The sequence below is a fragment of the Aotus nancymaae genome, unplaced genomic scaffold (genome assembly GCF_030222135.1).
Source record: "Aotus nancymaae isolate 86718 unplaced genomic scaffold, 86718_ANA_hifiasm-v0.15.2.pri h1tg000099l, whole genome shotgun sequence".
NCBI lineage: Eukaryota > Metazoa > Chordata > Mammalia > Primates > Aotidae > Aotus > Aotus nancymaae.
Genome location: NW_026988514.1, coordinates 5825697 through 5844991, shown reverse-complemented (window position 1 = coordinate 5844991; position 19295 = coordinate 5825697). Strand labels below are relative to the sequence as shown.

At 48.7% G+C, this 19295-nt stretch overlaps 1 long non-coding RNA gene across 1 annotated transcript in view; it reads left to right on the top strand.

The window, feature by feature from the left end:
* The first annotated feature begins 69 nt into the window (after positions 1 to 69).
* LOC105733254 (uncharacterized) overlaps positions 70 to 19295 on the top strand; it is a 39916-nt gene continuing 20690 nt past the window's right edge. The window contains exon 1 of the long non-coding RNA XR_001111220.2: positions 70 to 173. This is a non-coding gene — a long non-coding RNA (uncharacterized LOC105733254). The remainder of the gene's footprint in view (positions 174 to 19295) is intronic.

Here is a 19295-nt window from a genome sequence, read left to right as displayed (position 1 = left end):
CTGGAGCTGGAGGCAGCCTGGAGCTGGCAATTAACTGTTTCTGGCTGGGAGGAGGGAGCGGAGGAGTGAGCCAGGCCCTTCCTTACGAGGCCATGCCTGGAAAGTCACACCTGGATTTCACATGTGCTGGGGGCCTGGAGCGTCAGGTTCTGGAAGAGACAGTGCACGTGCAGGTCTGTGCTTGTGTGCATGTGGGAGAGAGGGGTGTGTCTTTAAATCACCAGTAGAAACAACTCTGAAATGAGTTCCAAGCTTCATTCTTCTGTGTATAGGTGGATTAGAAAGCTTTTCAAGTCTGTCCTGGATTTGGACTCTGGGTAGACGTACTTAGCTCAGGCCCCACTCTGCATCCCAACATGGGATGTAGGAGATTATTTTGATTCTTTGAGAGGGGAGTTGCTATGTCAATAATTAACTGGGTGACCTTGGTGAAACCCAAAGGCATCTGTGAGGCTTGGCAACTTTTGCAGAAAATGAATGGAAAGTTTTGGCTGGATTGGTGTTTTTCAAAGTACTTGGGGTGTCCCTGGAGCTGTTCCAAGGAGCCCAGCCTCTACACTTGGACAGTGGGGGCTTTCACTCATTCTAATTTACTAATGGATGTGCTGGATTGAATGGTAGTAAGATTTAGTTTTCCTCTCAGGTGTTTTCTGAATTTTTTTTTTTATCCCTTTGCTCATATAAGATAGAAAACAAAACAACCAAATAAGGAAAAAAAAAAAAACAACTCCAAGCAAACCCAATACACATGCTCCTCAACTTACGACGATTTACGTCCCGAAAGCCCCATCAAACACTGAAAATATTTTAAGTTAAAAATGCACTGAATCCACCCAACCCACTGAGTATCAGTGCTTAGCCTGGACTACTTAAATGTGCTGTTTATGGTTGGGCGAAATCATCTAACACAAGGTTTATGTCAGTAAAGTGTGGAACATCTTGTGTAAGAGTATCGTACTGCATATTGCTAGCACAGGAAAATACCAAAGTCCAAAATTTGAAGTACAATTTCTACTGAATGTTCGTCATTTTTATACCATCCTAAGTTGAACCATGAAAAGCTGGGATTTGCCAACAGTAGTAGAAAACTCAGGCATAGTCCATTTGGCTTTTTTCTTTTCTTTTCTTTTTCTCTTTTTTTTTTTTTTGGGAAAAGGTCTCGCTCTGTCACCCACGCTGGAGTACGGGGTGCAATTACGAATCACTGTGGCCTCAACCTCCCAGGCTCAGGCCATCCTCCCACCTCAGCCTCCCGAGTAGCTGGGACCACAGGTGTGTACCACACCTGGCTTGCATTTTGCTTTGTTGAGGATGATACACCCTCAACATAGGTAATGAACAGATTTTTTTTTGCTATTAAAATTATTTTAATTTGATTGACTAATTTGATCAAGAATCATGGCATTCCATAAAGATTACTTTTTTTTGTTTGATATTTTTCCCCCTTGAATGAGTTTAAGAACCTCTGTGCTCATGCGATCTTCAAGGTCAAGTCTATAAGCGTATGATTTACATATTTATTACCTCAGTTAGTTGTTGTCTATTAGCAGACTCAACCTCAGTCTTCTTAAACTTTGACCTATCTTGACACCCGTGCATACCCACTCCCCCACATGCAGGCGTTCCGGTCTCTGTGGCACACCCTGGATTGCACAGATGGAGCTGCGGGGGCTGGGCTTCAGCAGCGCTGGCAACTCCCTGTCCCTTAGGAACCCTTGATCTTCATGGGTCCGGAAGCCCTGGCTGCCTGCAGGGCCCACTTGCTTCTTGCTGGCCAATAGCCGCTGATTTTTGTTTTGTATCTGACACCTGCTTGCTCAGAAGATACGAATTCCTTCTGGGCCTGGCTTGGCAGGGTCTGTTCAGTCCACAGGTTAGTCCATAGTCTCCCCTTCCTAGAGACTGCTTCAGGAATGAGAGAGTGTGACCTAGGTCTGGTCAAATAGCCCAGACAGGGTGTGTGCTGAGGACTTCTGGGAAAGTGTCCCTCAATTTTAACAAGAGGGAGAGGACTCCTTCTCTTTGGATGCACCTGCTCAGGGTGGCCAGCTGTCTCCTGATGTGGATGGGGCTCAGCCAAGGCCATCAGCAGCTCGGGGCCTGGCCCATGAGACAGGAGTGGCACCAGGCACTGGAGGACGTTTTGGATCTGCTAAACTTACCTGTTCCTAACTGTCAAGTGGGTGATGTAGGTTTCCAGTTAGAGCTGAGGGCATTTTGCTGACAGTGGACATGTCTGAGCTGTGCAATCCCCACAGCCTTTTCCGTAGGAGGCCTTTTTCAGTGCACTGGGTTAGGAGAGCTGAGAACTAAGGAGGCTGAGGGTTATCCTGGGACTGTCCCCACAAGACGGAGGGAAGAGGGGGCTGTTGGGTGATGGTGAAAAGAAAGTAGGGCCTGTGGGAAAGAGCAAGATACGGAGGAACCCCAGAGAGGGCCCCTCTTGAAGAACCCGCAAAGAGGGCTCTGGCGGGGCTTCCGACTTCTCTACTACCATCTAAGCCGATCTGAGGAGCCCCGGGGGAGCGGGAGATCTGCCTGGGCCAGCATGTTCCTTAGACCTCTCTGGAGTTAGAGAAGAGGTTGCCAGGAACCAAAGACCACACCCTAAAATAGAACTTGGAAGAGAAGGTGGTGAACCCCCAGACATCCATGTCTGACCCAGCAGTCGCTAATGGATGCAGAGGAGAAAGAGAAGGGGCATTTCCTGCAGAAATCAGCACACACCGGGGAGCTCTGCTTCTAACAGACTTGTGAGAGGCAGAGGAGGGGGAAGGACAGAAAGCCCCAAGGCAGGGAGGGAGGCGGAAAAGTACTCTGAGAAGGGAGGCTCAAGTTACAGCATTCATGAGCAGAGTGGACAGGGGCCTGGCTCTGGGGAAGTGGTGCAATGTGGATATTACACAAAGAAAGCACAATTGCCATTGCATCCCAAGGAGTCCAAAGCTAGGCTAGTGAGGGGAAGCTGGGTGGGGGAGCTTTTAGCTCAAAGTAGGGAAGACACTCCAGTAACTGGCCGCCCAGTGTTAGGCTGAGCTGCTGCAGAAGGTAGTGACCCCTTAGAGCCCATTTGGGTTCGGGGTCGGGGAGGGTACTCCGAAAAACAGTTCTCACACACTGACTTGACCATTCCATCCCGAGAATCTGTGATTCTGGGCGTCTGAGACTCCGGAAAGAACCTGGACAAGAGCTCTGAGAAGTTGAGAAGGACTTCTGGAAGAGAATCTCTTCTGGACCCTGGCACACAGAGGAACAGAGCTGGGGCTTCCTCGCCTGCTGTTTCTTCTCTGTCCATGGTCCTTTCGGTGTCTGAGCAGGCAGAGCAGCCATGTATGAAGGAGAGGAGGCAGGAAGAGGCGGGAAGGGAGGAGAAGGGAAGGGAGCAAAGCCCAGCTCCGCACTCTGCAGTTAGCAGCTGTGTGGCCTGGGACATTCCTTACTCTCTCGGTCTTAATTTCCTCATCTGTAAAATGGGTCTAGTAGGTGTCTTACTGGGTCAGATGTACTGTGTCTAGAGAGGGTGCCAGGAAATGGGAGCTAATATCAAAAGGAACAAAGAAAACTGGCCACTTTGACCAATCCTGCACAGCTTTTGTTATAGGATTCCACCCACTGAACTAACACTCCAAACTGGGAGCACAGCCTGGCCCCCGACCATAGAAAATTGGGGTAAGGGGAGTAGCTTTTCTTTGGAATGACGGGCTCATCCAGAGCCCATATTCACCATATTGTTTCATGTCACTGTACACTAAGCAGAGTGTCTGTGTGCGGGGACAATAGGAAGACAGACTGACTCAATAAACCTATAATTGAGTCCTTTGGCAGTCAATGTCTGGCCTCCAGGGCTTGTGAAAAATAGCTAGTCTTTGCCTAACATTCAGTGCATTCCAGGTACTGTGCTAAATGATACATGAACAACCCTATTCTTCTTCCCATTTAACAGATGAGGGAGCAGGGTCACGTGAGGTTCAGTGGACTTGCGCAGGGATTGGCCCATCTGCTGCCACTCTGGTTTCATAGGGGCCCCAGACACAGAGCTGCCGAGTGAGCAGAGAATGTCTCCACAGCCACGGGGCGGATGATTTGGGAGGGCTAGAGGCAGAGGTGCTGATCTCATGGTTTCTGGATCTGCAGAGCTGATGGTGAATTTGAGGAAGGCTCTCACCATCTTCCTCCCAGGTGGTCCAGGAGAATGAGCACTCCCAGCAGTCAGGCCACAGCTCCCCCAGCCTCGTCTGGAGCTTCTGTTACTATAAATGGATGCTTTGTAGACATCCCCAGCCATAGGGGGTGGACATAAATTGTGCATCACTGATAGCAGCACACAAATTTCAGATGCCTGGGTGGCTCTGGGGAGCGTGAGAAGCCAGGGGAGGATGAAACACGTGTGTGTGCTACTCTTCAGCTGTGGGGTGAGGAAGTTTCCACAACACAGCAAGAAGATCGTGGGCATAACTCAATGTTAGTGTCTGTCCCTGGAGAAAAGTCCCCAGAGCTGATCTAAGCCTTTGATCTCTTCCAAGCCCCCGTCCACCACCTCACCCCTCCCCTCACTATCAGCAGAAGAAAATAGAGACCCTCAGATGAGCACCCTGCAGACCTCTCACATCCCTCACAACCATCCCTCACCTGTCCTTTCCTTCCACTAGAGGAGGGGGAGTTCATCCTCTCAGCTCATGCTTCCAGTCACTATCCTCATGTGTCCTCTGGGACTCTAGATCATCCATTACAGTCTCTGTCCCATGCTTCCAATTTTCCCCTCCATCTCTTCCCACCAGCCAAAGCATTTGTTTACAGAAACAGAACAGCTTCCCTCTGCAAACCACTCTCAGCCTCTTTTCCAGTCACCACCAAGACTCTGGAAAGTGGTCTACATTTACCACCACCTGCCATTATGTCTTTGTTTTCCACCCACTTCTCCATCTGCTAAGAGGTGGCTTCTACCTGCTTCCATAGCATTGTTCCATACTTATTCAGTTCACACTGCCTGGACTTTTTAGCATTTGAAACCAACCCGTCCTTCTGGACCATCTCCCTTATATATTATCCTCTGGTAATCATCCTACACTCACTGGGGCTTGCATTCTTTCCTTTTTCCGTGCATCCTTTACAGAGTCCTCTTTCTTTGCTGTTTCCTGGGTTGGTGATCTGTGGTTGGCAGCCTCCAACAAACCCTGCTCCTGCTATTCATGTCCTGATCTGGTCCCCTCCCACATTATACCTGGGTTTGCCTATAGGACTCAGCACAGCAGACGTGGTAGCAATAGTCCCAATATTGAGTTATAAAAGGTGTGACTTTAGTCACTCTCTCACTCATGGGTTTCTCTTATAGGACTCAGCACAGCAGACGTGGTAGCAATAGTCCCAATATTGAGTTATAAAAGGTGTGACTTTAGTCACTCTCTCACTCATGGGTTTCTCTCTCAGGAGGAAGTCAGTTGCCTCCATGGGGAGCCCTGCAGAGAGGCCCATGCAATGAGCCACTGAGGGCTCTTGCCAGCAGCTGCCACGTTAGGGAGCTTAAAGGCTGATGCCCAGCCCCACTTGAGCCTTCAGATGATGGCAGCCCTGGCTGACAGCGTGGCTACAACCTCGTGAGAGGTCTTGAGCCAAAGCCACCTGGCTAAGCTGCTCCCAGGTACCCTCAGAAACTGTGAGATAATGGATGTTTGTGATTTCAAGTTGCCAGATGTCAGGGTAATCTGTTACTCAGCAATAGACCAAGGCATCATTTGCAACCCTCTCTCTCCCATCCACTCTCTGCTCTTTTCTTGGTTATTGTCTGACTCTGTGGCCTGAGTGCCATCAGCACAAGGACTATTCCTAGCAAGGATTGACACCAGCATTTCTCCTCAGCCGTGAGCTCCACGTCCACCTGCCTATTGGTCACCTCTGTGTTACACTCAACGTATTCCATCAAACTGTCTTTCCACCTCAATTCCTTTACACTTCCTGGACTTTACATCTTGGCTACTGGTTTCATTATTACCCTTGTCACCAAATCTGGAAACAAAGTAGGTTTTGACAATACCTTGTCCTCTTTCGTTCTGCCAGTCCTCATCCTCATTGCTCCACATCTGCCATCTCTCATCTGCCGCTCCCATCCCTCTCATTTCTTGTACAGATGCTTCCCCAGTCCCTTAATGAGCCTCCCAGCCTCCAGCATCATCCCTCTCCAATCTGTCCTCCAATTGCGGGAATTCGCTTTGGAAACAGCAGATCTTTACACGTCACATCCCTGCTTAAGACTCCTAGAGATTTGCCATTGCCTAAAGTCTGAGTTCCTTCGTCCAGATCCCTGGTTTTCTGCTAACTTCCCCTGTGCTGCCTCTCTATTTCCATCTTCCATCTGCTTCTTTCTCTTTCTCCTCCAGATTCTCTGACTCCCAGGCCACGCAGACAAATGCTTTCCTATTACCTTTGGTCACAGGAATGCATTTATCGACGTGGCCTGGGAGTCAGAATATTCCATATTCTTTTGTTTCCTCCTTCTTCCTTTTTTTCCTCAACATTCTCTTCTTCTCATCATTATACACGTTATTCAAAGCCCAGATAAGTCACCGCCTGACAGTTGTTGGTCCCCACAATCAGAGTGAGTTACCTGTCCTCCGGCCCCCAGCACTCATCCCTTCGTATTTTTTTAAGATGGAGTCTCCTGCTGCCCAGGCTGAAGTGCAGTGGTGTGATTTTAGCTTACTGCAGCCCCTTCCTCCTGGGTTCAAGAGATTCTCCCACCTCAGCTTCCTAAGTAGTTGGGACTACAGGTATGTTTCCACACCTGGCTAATATTTTCTGTATTTTTAGTAGAGATGGGATTTTGCCATGTTGCCCAGACTGGTCTTGAACTCCCTTAAACGATACTCCTGCCTCAACCTCCCAAAGTGCTGGGATTACAGGCATGAGCCACTGCGCCCAGCCCCTTTGTATTTGAATTACTTAAATTAATGCTGGCATCTCCCACCAGTTGAGAAGAGTTGTAAACTCAGAAGTGGTAGATCCTTGAATGAATGAGGGAGGCTTGTCCAAGCGGGACCTTTTATTTAGATTTATTTCCATAGGATCAATTTGGCCAACATTCAGGAAATAGGTAAAGCCACACACCCAACTGTGGAACAGGGTGCAGTGGATACATTTTCAGGCTGACTCACCTTTGTCCCTCACCTCTTCCTCCTTCTCTGAGTTAGATGCAGTCCCATTTCCTGACTCACACTGTGGGCAGTATCTAGAGTAAGTGCACGGCTTGTGTTCCCAGCAAAGCAGAAAGGCCCTGCTCTTGTGCATGATTATCCTGACCATCGCCTGGCAAGTCAGTCTTTAGCTTCCAGGGCGTTAGAACTGCAGGGTCCACTGGGCATTGCTCTGTGTGGGGTGGGGTGAGATACCTGCTCCACAATGTGGCTGCGGAACAGCTGGCTCTGCTCCCCCTGCGGCTCTTATGGGGGCCCTAGCAGCTGTCATTTGCTACCCTGCTTCTGGTAGAGGAGATGGTGCAGTGGTTTTTCCAGCCAGATTATCTCGGGGTGGATTCTGATTGGCGCAAAAGGTCAGTGTGAGCTTGTGCAGATACACTTTTCGAGCACTGGTTTTTCTGTTCCCAAAGAGGTAGTTGAACCCTTCAGATCCTCATGAGTCACTGATGCTGAGGTCTTTATCACTATGAACTCCATTTCAACTAAGCCTCCTTGAAAGAGGGCACTGACAGAGTGAGGGATTGCTGTGCCAGCCGGGGTCAGGCCAGGGATTGCCTCTTTGCTGAGCAAGCTCACTGGATATCCATCAGACGGCCCTGCTGGGGAGCTCTGTCTCCTGGGATGAGCTGTCACGAGGCAGATTTACAGTGTCCGGCCACGGGAGTGTCTGAACCTTCCCTGGGCCTTCTAGATGAAGGCAGATTTCTGTAAATTGGTGTCTGATGTCAATCCTCCCCAGAGACCCAGGAGACTAAGTACCCAGCATTAAAGAGGTTAGGTCTCCAGTGCCTCCAGGAATGGATTCCAACATGCAGAGGAAGTGATATTTCAGGCAAAGGCACTGAGCGGCTGTGGACAGGGTCCCCCTCCACTGTTGCTGTGAGGAAGGGGTTTCCTCATTAGTCAGAGCCTTCAGGGGCAAGGGCCTGGCCCAGGAGAAAGCACAGAGGATCCTCCATGAGGGCGGGGCTGTGCTCTTCAAGGGGAGCCTGGCCGCCCAGGGATGTTGGGCTGGAGTAGACTTTGGAGTGGGGAAGCTACAATCTCCCATCTGTGTCAGTGCCTTTTATGATAATGTCTCTGAATGTTTGATTTTTTCAGTTTAAATCAATTCTCGAAAGCTGGCTAAGGTTCTATCAGGAAAAATGAGAATTTAGTCTGTAAAATTTGTGATGTCAGCCAAAGTCATTTGTAACCTCCCTAAATGTTAAAATTGTGTTTTATTCATTTTGCTTTGTTCATTCACCAGCCATCAAACAATTGCCAATCCACATTGCAAAAATACATACTTTCTGGCATAACTGAAACACAAAACAAAAAACAGGCTTATTTTTGAAAACATAGGGACTTCCAGATACATATGGCTGCTTAGTGATCGGCATTTGGCTCTTCCCCACCAAAAAAGAACATGAGAATTTAAAAAGCGTTCATTCTGAGGACACAGATAAAAGCAGACAGGAATTCTGGTGAAGGGTGGAGGGTAACAGATCTTGTGGAACACAAGAGAGTTCTGCCTGCAGTAGGCTGTTCCTGTGAGCAGTAAATGTTTCACCTGAGCCCACCTGAAGGGCTTTGCACCCAGAGACTCCAGGAATCAAGGAGCAGAGATTGGGCTTGGGACTGAAAATGAGGGAATAGCTGAAAGTCTACCTCTAGAGCAGTTGGACCCCAATCTCCTTCTCCCACCCCACGCAATCTGGAGACCCCCCATCCCTCCTCTCCTCCCTGCCCTTCTCCTGCTTTCCCATCCAGTGCAGACCAGAGGTTTATTCTCCAGATGAACTGAGTGGTGACGGGCCAGGCCTCGGCAGGCTGGGTGACACAGAGGATGGAGACGGGGATTGAAGCCAGACTTGTGTCAACCAGTGGCTCCTTAGTCCCTGTCCCTATAACAGCTCAGGTCACCTCTATCCCAGGCAGCTAGAGGACTCTTTCTGAAGAGTGTCAGTAACCCCAGAAAAGACAGGGATTGATATGGTTTGGCTGTGTCCCCACCCAAATCTCATCTTGAATTGTAACTCCCACAGTTCCCGCGTGTCATGGGAGAAACCTGGTGGGAGGTAATTGAATCATAGGGGCAAGTATTTTCTGCGCTGTTCTCATGATAGTGAATGAGTCTCATGAGATCTGATGGTTTTAAAAAGGGGAATCTCCCTGCACAAGCTCTCTCTCATTGCCTGCTGCCATCCACATGATGTGACTTGCCCCTCCTTGCCTTCTGCCATGATTCTGAGGCCTCCTCAGCCATGTGGAACCGTTAAGTCCAGTAAACCTCTTTGTTTTGTAACTTGCCCAGTCTTGGGTATGTCTTTATTAGCAGTGTAAAAATGGACTAATACAGGGATACCAACATTTGGGGGACCAAAAAGTCTGATGACCCCCTGGTGAAGCCAGCAAGTCTTTGAAATCTTCAACACTCACATGTAATACTTTCAATCAGTTTTTCAGGGCCTTGTCCTATGTATGAGGACAGCCCAAAGTCAGCTGGTATTTGAGGAAAGAATCCAACATGAAGCACAGAAACCAGGACAAACAGAAAAAGGGGAGCCAGAGAGGGAGTGCAGCCAATGTAGGACACATACAGAAAACTTTAAAAAATAATATTCCCAACAGTTACTATACTGAGTGATATGAGAAGATGTTACATCTGTAAAACAAGGACAGAATACCATGAAAGTAACCAGACCACAGGAATCTCCAAATGAAAGACAGGCAAAAAATAAAAAAATCCCAAATAAAATAAAACAAGAAAACAACAGAATGGTTAGAAGCTAAAATCAGGTAGAACAAAAAGACAAAGGGAAATAGAAGAGAAAGCATAAAACAAATGATATGATTTAGTCTCAAGGCCAGTCTGCTGACCTACAAGAGTTCCAGAAGCAGAACAGAGGGAGGAAAACTTCAAAGACGTAATGCAAGAAAATTTCCCAAAACTGAAGAAAAGGAGTCTTCAATGTGATTATGTGTTAGGAAGATGGGAAGAGGTGTATTGATAGGGAATTCAGGTTAAGACCTACAGCTAATTGATTAAAAATTGCAATATGAATATAGTACCAAAAATATGAAATTGAAGATGAGAATAATTTCCTGGAAGTATTAATGACAATGTTTGTCTTTGGGGACAACTGGGGTGGAATGGGTGAAATAGGACTGCTTTGGGTTACTTTTGTTTTTCTTTGTCTCTTTAAGACTTACTATTTCTTGACTTCTTAAACTCAGTGCATACAATACTTTGAAAAAATAAAAAAGCATTTAAAAATAAACAGTTACAAACACTAAGAAAATACTACCTCCCCATCCAGATTTTAATATACTAAAATACATCCTTCTAGATACATTTCTATGCATATACAGCAAAACATTTTCTTACCATAAAAAATTAACATGCATTTTGCTAAATAATGATTTATTTAACCTAAAAATATACTGGAATCATCTATGTGCCAACAGACATATTCAGAGTGATTGTACATGGATGTCTCATTACAGGTAGTGTAGAAGAGAATGAGGCCCTGTACAGTTCACAGCAATAAAGGCTGCATGAATTGAATGCCACAAGGGAGAAATATGCAGGCTGAACTGACCCAGGGAGGTTTCTTAGAGGAAGTGTTTTTGGGAAGCACACCAACTCACAAATGGGAGGCCTCAGTACCCAAGAAGATGAATTGGGGTCGGGCGCAGTTGTTCACGCCTATAATCCCAGCACTTTGGGAGGCTGAGGCGGGTGGATCACGAGGTCAAGAGATCGAGACCATCCTGGTCAACATGGTGAAACCCTGTCTCTACTAAAAATACAAAAATTAGCTGGGCATGGTGGTGCACGCCTGTAGTCCCAGCTACTCAGGAGGCTGAGGCAGGAGAATTACTTTAACCCAGGAGGAGGAGGTTGCTGTGAGCTGAGATTGCGCCATTGCACTCCAGCCTGGGTAACAAGAGTGAAACTCCATCTCAAAAAAAAAAAAAAAAAAAAAAGAAGATGAATTGGCCCAGGACCATGCCAGCCTGTGCCACCCACAGCCACTGAAGCACTTGTCTGAGTCTTGCTGGAAACATGGGCCCATGTTAGTGATTATGTGCCTTGTAGCAGCAGACACAAAGCTTCCTCTGCTGAGAAGTTTTCAGCAGTTCCATCAGTGTGAGCAAGGAACTTATGAACTGAATGACCTGGAGCATGGTGAGGTCCCTGCTGCTGGAAATTTTGGGGGAGGCTAGGCTACTTTTCTGAGCTGCTAGTGAGTAATTCTGATTTTGGGGTGGGGGGCATGCACCCATGACCTTCCATGTGGGCTGATGCTCCCAGCTCTGACTCTATTGAGTCAGCTCTTGTCTGTATGTTCCCAACTTTAAAATCCAGGCTCTCATTTTTCCTTTGCCTTTTTTCTTTTCCTGTTTCCTTGCTGATTCAGGCTGCGGGTAGAGTCAGTTCCTTGTGGTTGTAGAACTGAAGTCCCTGTCTTCTTGCTAGCTGTCAGGGTAGGGCTGTTTCCAGCTTCTAGAGGGACCCGCATTCCTTCATGTGCAGCCTCCTTTCTCTGTCTTCAAAGCCAGCAAATGTGGTCCTGTACATCTTACCTGTGAGTCTCTACTTCTTTGCTCATCTCTTTCTTTCAGCTGGGAAGGGAGTGCCATTGTAATTACAATGGGCCCACCTGGATGACCCAGGCTAGTCAGTTGCCCCATCTTCAGGTCAGCTGGTTAGCAGCCTTAATTCTGTCTGCAGCCCAAATTCCCTTTCTCCAGCAACACAGCACTCACAGGTGCCAGGGATTAGGACCTGGACACTATTCTGCCCTACCCACTCTCCGTCCTTCCTCTACACACTCTGCCTCTGCTGAAGATTGGGGTGGGGAACTTTAGCACAAGAAGTCAGAGTGCTTTAGTTAGCCTTGCAGAGAATGCTTATGTCAGAGAAAAGCTGCACTCTGGGAAAGTAGAAAGCAGAAACCCAGACCTGCGGTTCTCCAAGGAGGCTCCCAGGACCAGTGGCATCAGCCCAACCAGGAACCTGTTAGACAGACAAATTATGGCCCCACCCAGACCCACAGAATCACAAACTCTGGGGTGGGCCAGCCACCTGGGTTTCACAAGCCCTCTCGGCGACTCTGATGAGACCCTTTGCTACAGAACAGCCATCCCTGCTTCTCTTGCTTTGGTCCTGATGGGCCCATCATGGAAAGTGCAGATGGGAGCCTCTGCATTGTGCTTGGCCTAAGGAGTTCCTTTTAGACCGCCGGTGCCTCCCAGCCACTCTGTGCCACCCCTGGAGGACTGGGAGCTCAATTTCCTCAGAAACCAGGCTGCTAATGCCCTGAAAAGGTAACATGACCCAGAAAATCGACCAGGAGGAACTAAAAAGCCTTTGGCAGGGTCTCCAGGGAAGCCTGCCTGGCTCCTAGCTCAGACAGGGATCCAGGAAGGCAGGACTGCAGGGGAGGAGCCTACAGCTTCATGCAGGACCAGGGTGGCCTGAGTTCTGTGGTGCCAGCTGCAGGGTTTCTCTGCATGTGGGGCTGTCTCCATGGCTAGAGATCTTGACCTTGGAGGATGAGGTGTACGGAACTCCTTAGGGTTAGCAAGCACCCAGGTGGTGAGGCCTTTCAACTTGCGTGATGGCTCACACCTGTAATCCCAATACTTTGTGAGGCCAAGGCGGGTGGATCTCTTGAGGTCAGGAGTTCAAGACCAGCCTTGCCAACATGGTGAAACCCCATCTCTACTAAAAATACAAAAATTTGACTGATGTGGTGATGTATGCCTGTAGTCCCAGCTACCTGGTAGGCTGAGGCAGGAGAATTGATTGAACCCAGGAGGCAGAGGTTGTAGTGAGCTGACATTGCACCATTGCACTCTAGCCTGGGTGACAGAGGGAGACTCTGTTTCAAAGAAACCAAAACAAAACAAAAAAAAACCAAAACAACAACAACAAAAAAACTTTTCTGAGAATCTTAGATTTATTCTTGACCTAAGTGTCACCTAAGACATTGGGCCTCACACTTGACTGCCCATAGGAATCACCTGGGAGCTTTTGAAAGTCCTGATGCTCAGGTCACACCTCAGACCAATTTCATCAGAATGAGTGGGGTGAGACCCAGGCTTAGTACCTTTTCTAAGGCTCCCCAGGTAATTTCAATGTGTACACAATGTGCAGGCAATGTTGAGTTGAAAACTGCTTGTCTAAAAGTGACTCTTAATCCTGGCTACAAATCGAAATCAACTGAGAAACATTAACAAAATAATGATGAAGCAGGCTGCCCCCGTGCCATAAGCCAGAGTCTCTGGGGAGGGGCCTGAGCGTTGCAGGTGGTAAAAGTCCCCAGGTGATTGTACTGAAGCACAGCAGTGTTAAACCCTGGACCTTGGACTGTGGTGCTTTCTCTTGCTGGCCTGGTGCGGTCCCTGGGCTCGGCCCCACCATCTCTAGGGTGGGATTGTCATTTTTAAACTCCAAGGCATGACAGTGCTCAGTGAGTGTTCCTTTGCATCCTTCGTCGTTCGCAAGCTGACTCTTACTTGTATGCTGCAAGGAAACCTGTGGCAGAAGGAAGACTTGAGCCCCACAAATGAGACCCGAGAGTCTGGGTTGGCTTTAGAGACTACTTTTTAAAAATAAAGATCTAGGACACATATTTTGATGGCTTACACAATGATTTTTCCTACTTTATCTCTTTGGTCTTGCAGTTCTGTATAACCCACAGAGAAAAACTGGACAGAGAAATCAAGAAGAGACCACTCCTCAGGCAGGTGTTCCAAGATAAACTGAGGAACTTATTAAAATATTAAAGAGTTTTTTTGAGGAACTCATGAATTGGGCAGTGACAGATAGAAAGCAGTTAGGGACCCCAAGGGAGGCATGAGAGGAAGGCTTTTACAAGGTGAAGGTGAGAGCAAGGCAAAGAAAATACATGATTGGTTACAGCGAAGCAGTAATTTCATTCAGATCATTCCAGGGGAAAGTCCCTAGTTAGAGAGTAGTTGGTGGTTTCTGATTGGTTAAGCTTAACTAGTAAAAAGTCGCTAGTTAGGGATTAGTCAGCAGTTTCTGATAGGCCTAGAATATGATTCTTTATGCTGAGTCAGCTTGTGGATTGACAACGTAGGAGTCAAGGGCACTGGAGCTGCCTCAGCCTGATGGCCTCCTGATTAATTTTTGTTTTTAACACAGGTATGACAACACAGTGGCCACATGTGCCTTCCAGGTCCCTGGCTGGGAAGGAAGGTGAGGCAGCAGCAGCAGCTTCACAGTGCAGAAGCCGAAGGCCCTGCTCCTGGGTGCCGCTCTTCTAGATGGGCAGCCAGGACTTCTCACAGGCTACCTGCGCTGCAGCTCTCAGCCCCTGAGGTTCACTTTGTGGCTCCCAATGTCAGTGGGCCATTCTTCCTGAGCGATAGGCACTCATAGTATCATGTCATGTGGTTGTTAAAAGCAGGGTGGGTGGGCTGGTCAGGTTCAGCTATTTACCACCTGCATGACCTTGGTCAAGTCATTCAGCTTCTCTTAGCCAAGGCAGGTCATTTGTTTTTAGTAGGTATGGATTTTAGTTTATAAACACTTGAGTATAAAAGTTGTCACATTCTCCAAATTAGATAACTGCTCTAGTTTCCAATCACTGAGCTGGTAGAAGATATGCACTGTGTCCAGCTGAGCAAGAGTCTCAAGAGTTTTAAATGGTTCAAGCATGACTGGGTGCAGTGGCTCACACCTGTATAATCCCAGCGCTTTGGGAGGCTGAGGAAGGAGGATCACTTGAGTTCAGGAGTTCAAGACCAGCCTGGGCAACATAGTGAGACCCCATCTCTACAAAAAATTTTAAAAAATTAGCTGGGCACGGTGACATGAGCCTGTGGTCCCAGCTACTTGGGAGGCTGAGCAGGAGGATCACTTGAGCACGGGAGCTTGAGACTGCAGAAAGCTGTAATCCCACCACTGCACTCGAGCCTGGGCAATAGAGCAAGACATTGTCTCAAAAAAAAAAAAAAAAAAAAAAAGGAAGAAGAAAAGGTCCAAGAATTCAGAAGAGGTTCTTTGGCATTCATTCCACACTGAAATTCTGAAATTCTCTTTGGAAATCCAGAGGTTTCTTGAAGGCAGGTGACTGGGTCACCTCATAGGCCTATGGTAGCAGAGTGCCCGAGTGGCCATGGTCCTCCTCTCCTTCCTGTGTCCATATCATTTATAACGTGGCTTTGCAGCAGCTTCTTTCCCCTCTGAATCTGGGCTGGACTGTGTCTGGCTCTGGCTATAGCATGCGGTGGGAGTGGCGAGGGGCCGCCTGTGGACTTGTGCCTGGCCGCAAGGCCTCCGTGCCCCGCATTCTCTCTCCCTGAACCCCACCTGGTTGCCTCTGGAGCAAGTCTGGGCTGCCAACTGGAGGAGTGAGGAGACTGTGGGAGCTGGCCCAACTGCAAGGCACCCTCCAGACCAGTCAGCCCCTGCCCACCCAGCAGTAGAGGCACAAAAAGAACCATGTAGCTGAGCTGCCTCAAACTGCCAACCTGCAGCATTGGGAGATAATAAGTAGCTGTATTTTTTGTTTTTTTGAGATGGAGTTTCGCTCTTGTTGCCCACGCTGGAGTGCAATGGCATGCATGAGCTCTCTGCTCACCGCAACCTCTGCATCCTGGGTTCAAGCAATTCTCCTGCCTCAGCCTCCTGAGTAGCTGGCCTTACAGGCATGTGCCACCATGTGTGGCTAATTTTGTGTTTTTAGTAGAGACAGAGTTTCTCTATGTTGGCCAGGCTGGTCACACACTCTTGACCTCAGGTGATCCACCGGCCTCAGTCTCCCAAAGTGCTGGGATTACAGGCGTGAGCCATCACACCCAGCTAGTAGCTGTATTTTAAGTTATTAGCTTTAGAAGCTTTATTACTCTGACAGAGCAGTTTTTATCCTCTCTAGGTTCTCTGCAAGGAGCAGACTGAGCTGCTGCTACTTATAGAAAGGAACCTCAACCATCCCCAGCCTCTCTCCTTCCTAGTGTTGCTAACTCCCTCTCAGCCTTGGCTGCTTTCAGCAAACTGAAGCCTATGCGGCAGTTGTATCCTTCCTCTGGGCACCGCGTGACTTGAGGTGTTCCTGAAACACGAACTCCAGCCACTGCTCCCTTGGGAGGGGACTCCTAGGTCAGAACACACAGTGGCTCCCCTCTCTGGATGAGACAGCATCATACCATTCTTGCTGTCTCTGTAGCCCCTAGAGCCCGAAAAGCAAAGGAACATCTCTGCAGGCAGAGCAGGAGCGGGACCTGCCAGTATCTGCTAAATGAAGTCGGAATGTGCGGGTGCTGGGCACAGTGCTGGGCCCACAGTCACTGCTAAATAAAGATGGAATATGCAGGTGCTGGGCATGGCACTGGGCCCACAGTCACTATTAAATGAAGATAGAATATGCAGGCGCTAGGCACAGTGCTGGGCCTGTGGTCACTATTAAATGAAGATGGAATGTGAGTGCTGGGCACAGTGCTGGGCCCGTGGTCACTATTAAATGAAGATGGAATGTGTGGGTGCTGGGCACAGTGCTGGGCCCGTGGTCACTATTAAATGAAGATGGAATATATGGGTGCTGGGCACAGTGCTGGGCCCGTGGTCACTATTAAATGAAGATGGAGTGTGGGTGCTGGGCACAGTGCTGGGCCCATGGTCCCTATTAAATGAAGATAGAATGTGTGGGTACTGGGCACAGTGCTGGGACTGTGGTCGCTATTAAATGAGGATGCAGTGTGGGTGCTGGACACAGCACTGGGCCCATGCTCACTATTAAATGAAGATGGAATGTGGGTGCTGGGCACAGTGCTGGGCCCGTGGTCACTATTAAATGAAGATGGAATATATGGGTGCTGGGCACAGTGCTGGGCTCGTGGTCACTATTAAATGAAGATGGAATGTGTGGGTGCTGGACACAGCACTGGGCCTGTGGTCACTATTAAATGAGGATGCAGTGTGGGTGCTGGACACAGCAGTGGGCCCATGATCACTATTTAATGAAGATGGAATGTGGGTGCTGGGCACAGTGCTGGGCCCGTGGTCACTATTAAATGAAGATGGAATATATGGGTGCTGGGCACAGTGCTGGGCTTGTGGTCACTATTAAATGAAGATGGAGTGTGGGTGCTAGGCACAGTGCTGGGCCCGTGGTCACTATTAAATGAAGATGGAGTGTGGGTGCTGGGCACAGTGCTGGGCCCATGGTCACTATTAAATGAAGATGGAATATATGGGTGCTGGGCACAGTGCTGGGCCCGTGGTCACTATTAAATGAAGATGGAATGTGGATGCTGGGCACAGTGCTGGGCCCGTGGTCACTATTAAATGAAGATGGAATGTGGGTGCTGGGCACAGTGCTGGGCCCATGGTCACTATTAAATGAAGATGGAATGTGGGTGCTGGGCACAGTGCTGGGCCTGTGGTCGCTATTAAATGAGGATGCAGTGTGGGTGCTGGACACAGCAGTGGGCCCATGATCACTATTTAATGAAGATGGAATGTGGGTGCTGGGCACAGTGCTGGGCCCGTGGTCACTATTAAATGAAGATGGAATGTTTGGTTGCTGGGCACAGTGCTGGGCCCGTGGTCACTATTAAATGAAGATGGAATGTTTGGTTGCTGGGCACAGTGCTGGGCCCGTGGTCACTATTAAATGAGGATGCAGTGTGGGTGCTGGGCACAGTGCTGGGCCCGTGGTCACTATTAAATGAAGATGGAATGTTTGGTTGCTGGGCATGCTCTGAGCCTGCGGTCACTGTGAAGCGGTAGGGAGGAGCTGTTTCTACTTCACTGCTGCCCTATCCACACTAGGCTTGCTCTGGCCTTCCTGTTGCCTGGGGCCTGTCCTTTCTTGCAGCTTTGGAACAGGCAGGATAATCTCTCTCCAGAGCGGGGAATGCACTTGGGCCAGGGACTCCTCACTACCAGTTTGAGGGCTGTGCCCAACCCCATGTCCTTCAGGAGGGTGTCCCAAGTTCTGTCCTTGCCTAATCAGCTGGCACCTGTGCTCAAAATATTTATTTCCTCCGTGCCAGCTGCTCTTCCATTTGTCCTGTCAAAGGGAGCGTGGGGGTCTAGAGGGTCTTCCTGCATCCCAGCCTAAGCCCATCGGATATGGGGGACTTTTGCCCCTCTGGCCCTGCTCCTCATGAGGCACAACCTGCATGAAGTGACAGCCCCGGTGCTACCTGAGCCCATGGGACTCAGCACTTCATCCTCCCAGGGTATCTTTTGGTCTAAGTGCCCTGGGCACTGGAAGGGACCTGGAGTGACAGGAACACATGGCTCATGGAGCAGAGGTGGAGCAGCCGCCCAGGGTGGCTGTCTGCCTTCCCCGGGGGTCATTCCCTCTCTCTTGTCCTAGGAGCCTGAGGTGCCTGAGCTTAAGGTGGGAGGCTGTGTGCTCTGGGAGCTGGCAGTGGTGTCATCTTCCAGGGACATCTGTCATGCCAGCCAGGGGAGGCTCATTTTCCAGTCCTGCCTGACTCCCCTCCTTCTGGGTCCTCCACGGCACAATGATATATTTCATATTTCTACGGAAGAGGTGTCATGTCTCAGCTCTCACACTGGCACATTTTTTTTTATGCCAAGCAAGTCAGCTCGGACTCAAATGTCAGTTTCTTTGAACAGATTTGTCAATTACCTCAAAATAAACTCTCCCATTTGAGGAATGGCAGGTGCTGCCCTTAATACATCTTGCAGACCCAGGAGTGACAGGTGTGGGGCCTGCTCACCTCGGATCAAGCCTCTGGGCCTTGGTGATCACATCTGTACAGTGAGAATCACAAACATCCTTCCAGCTTGGACACCCTGAGATTGTAAAATGAGGTGAAAACTTGCTGAACAAGGGAAATGTTCATCACCATACAAGGACATGGGCATCTTCTCCCAAGCTCTTAGCTCTTGCTGAGGTTCCCAAGAATGCACCTCTATAAAAGTTCTAGATTTGAAGGTGTGAAACTTGTTAGCCAGGAAAAGCACCTTCTTGTTCACTTTCTGTTAGACTTTAGAATGTCAACATATGAACAAGCTGGAATTTATATCTGTAGTGTTGCCTCCTATTTGACACTTGCTTGAATTTTGAGGTATGAATTACACTTGTGAGTGTGTCCTGCTCTGGGGCT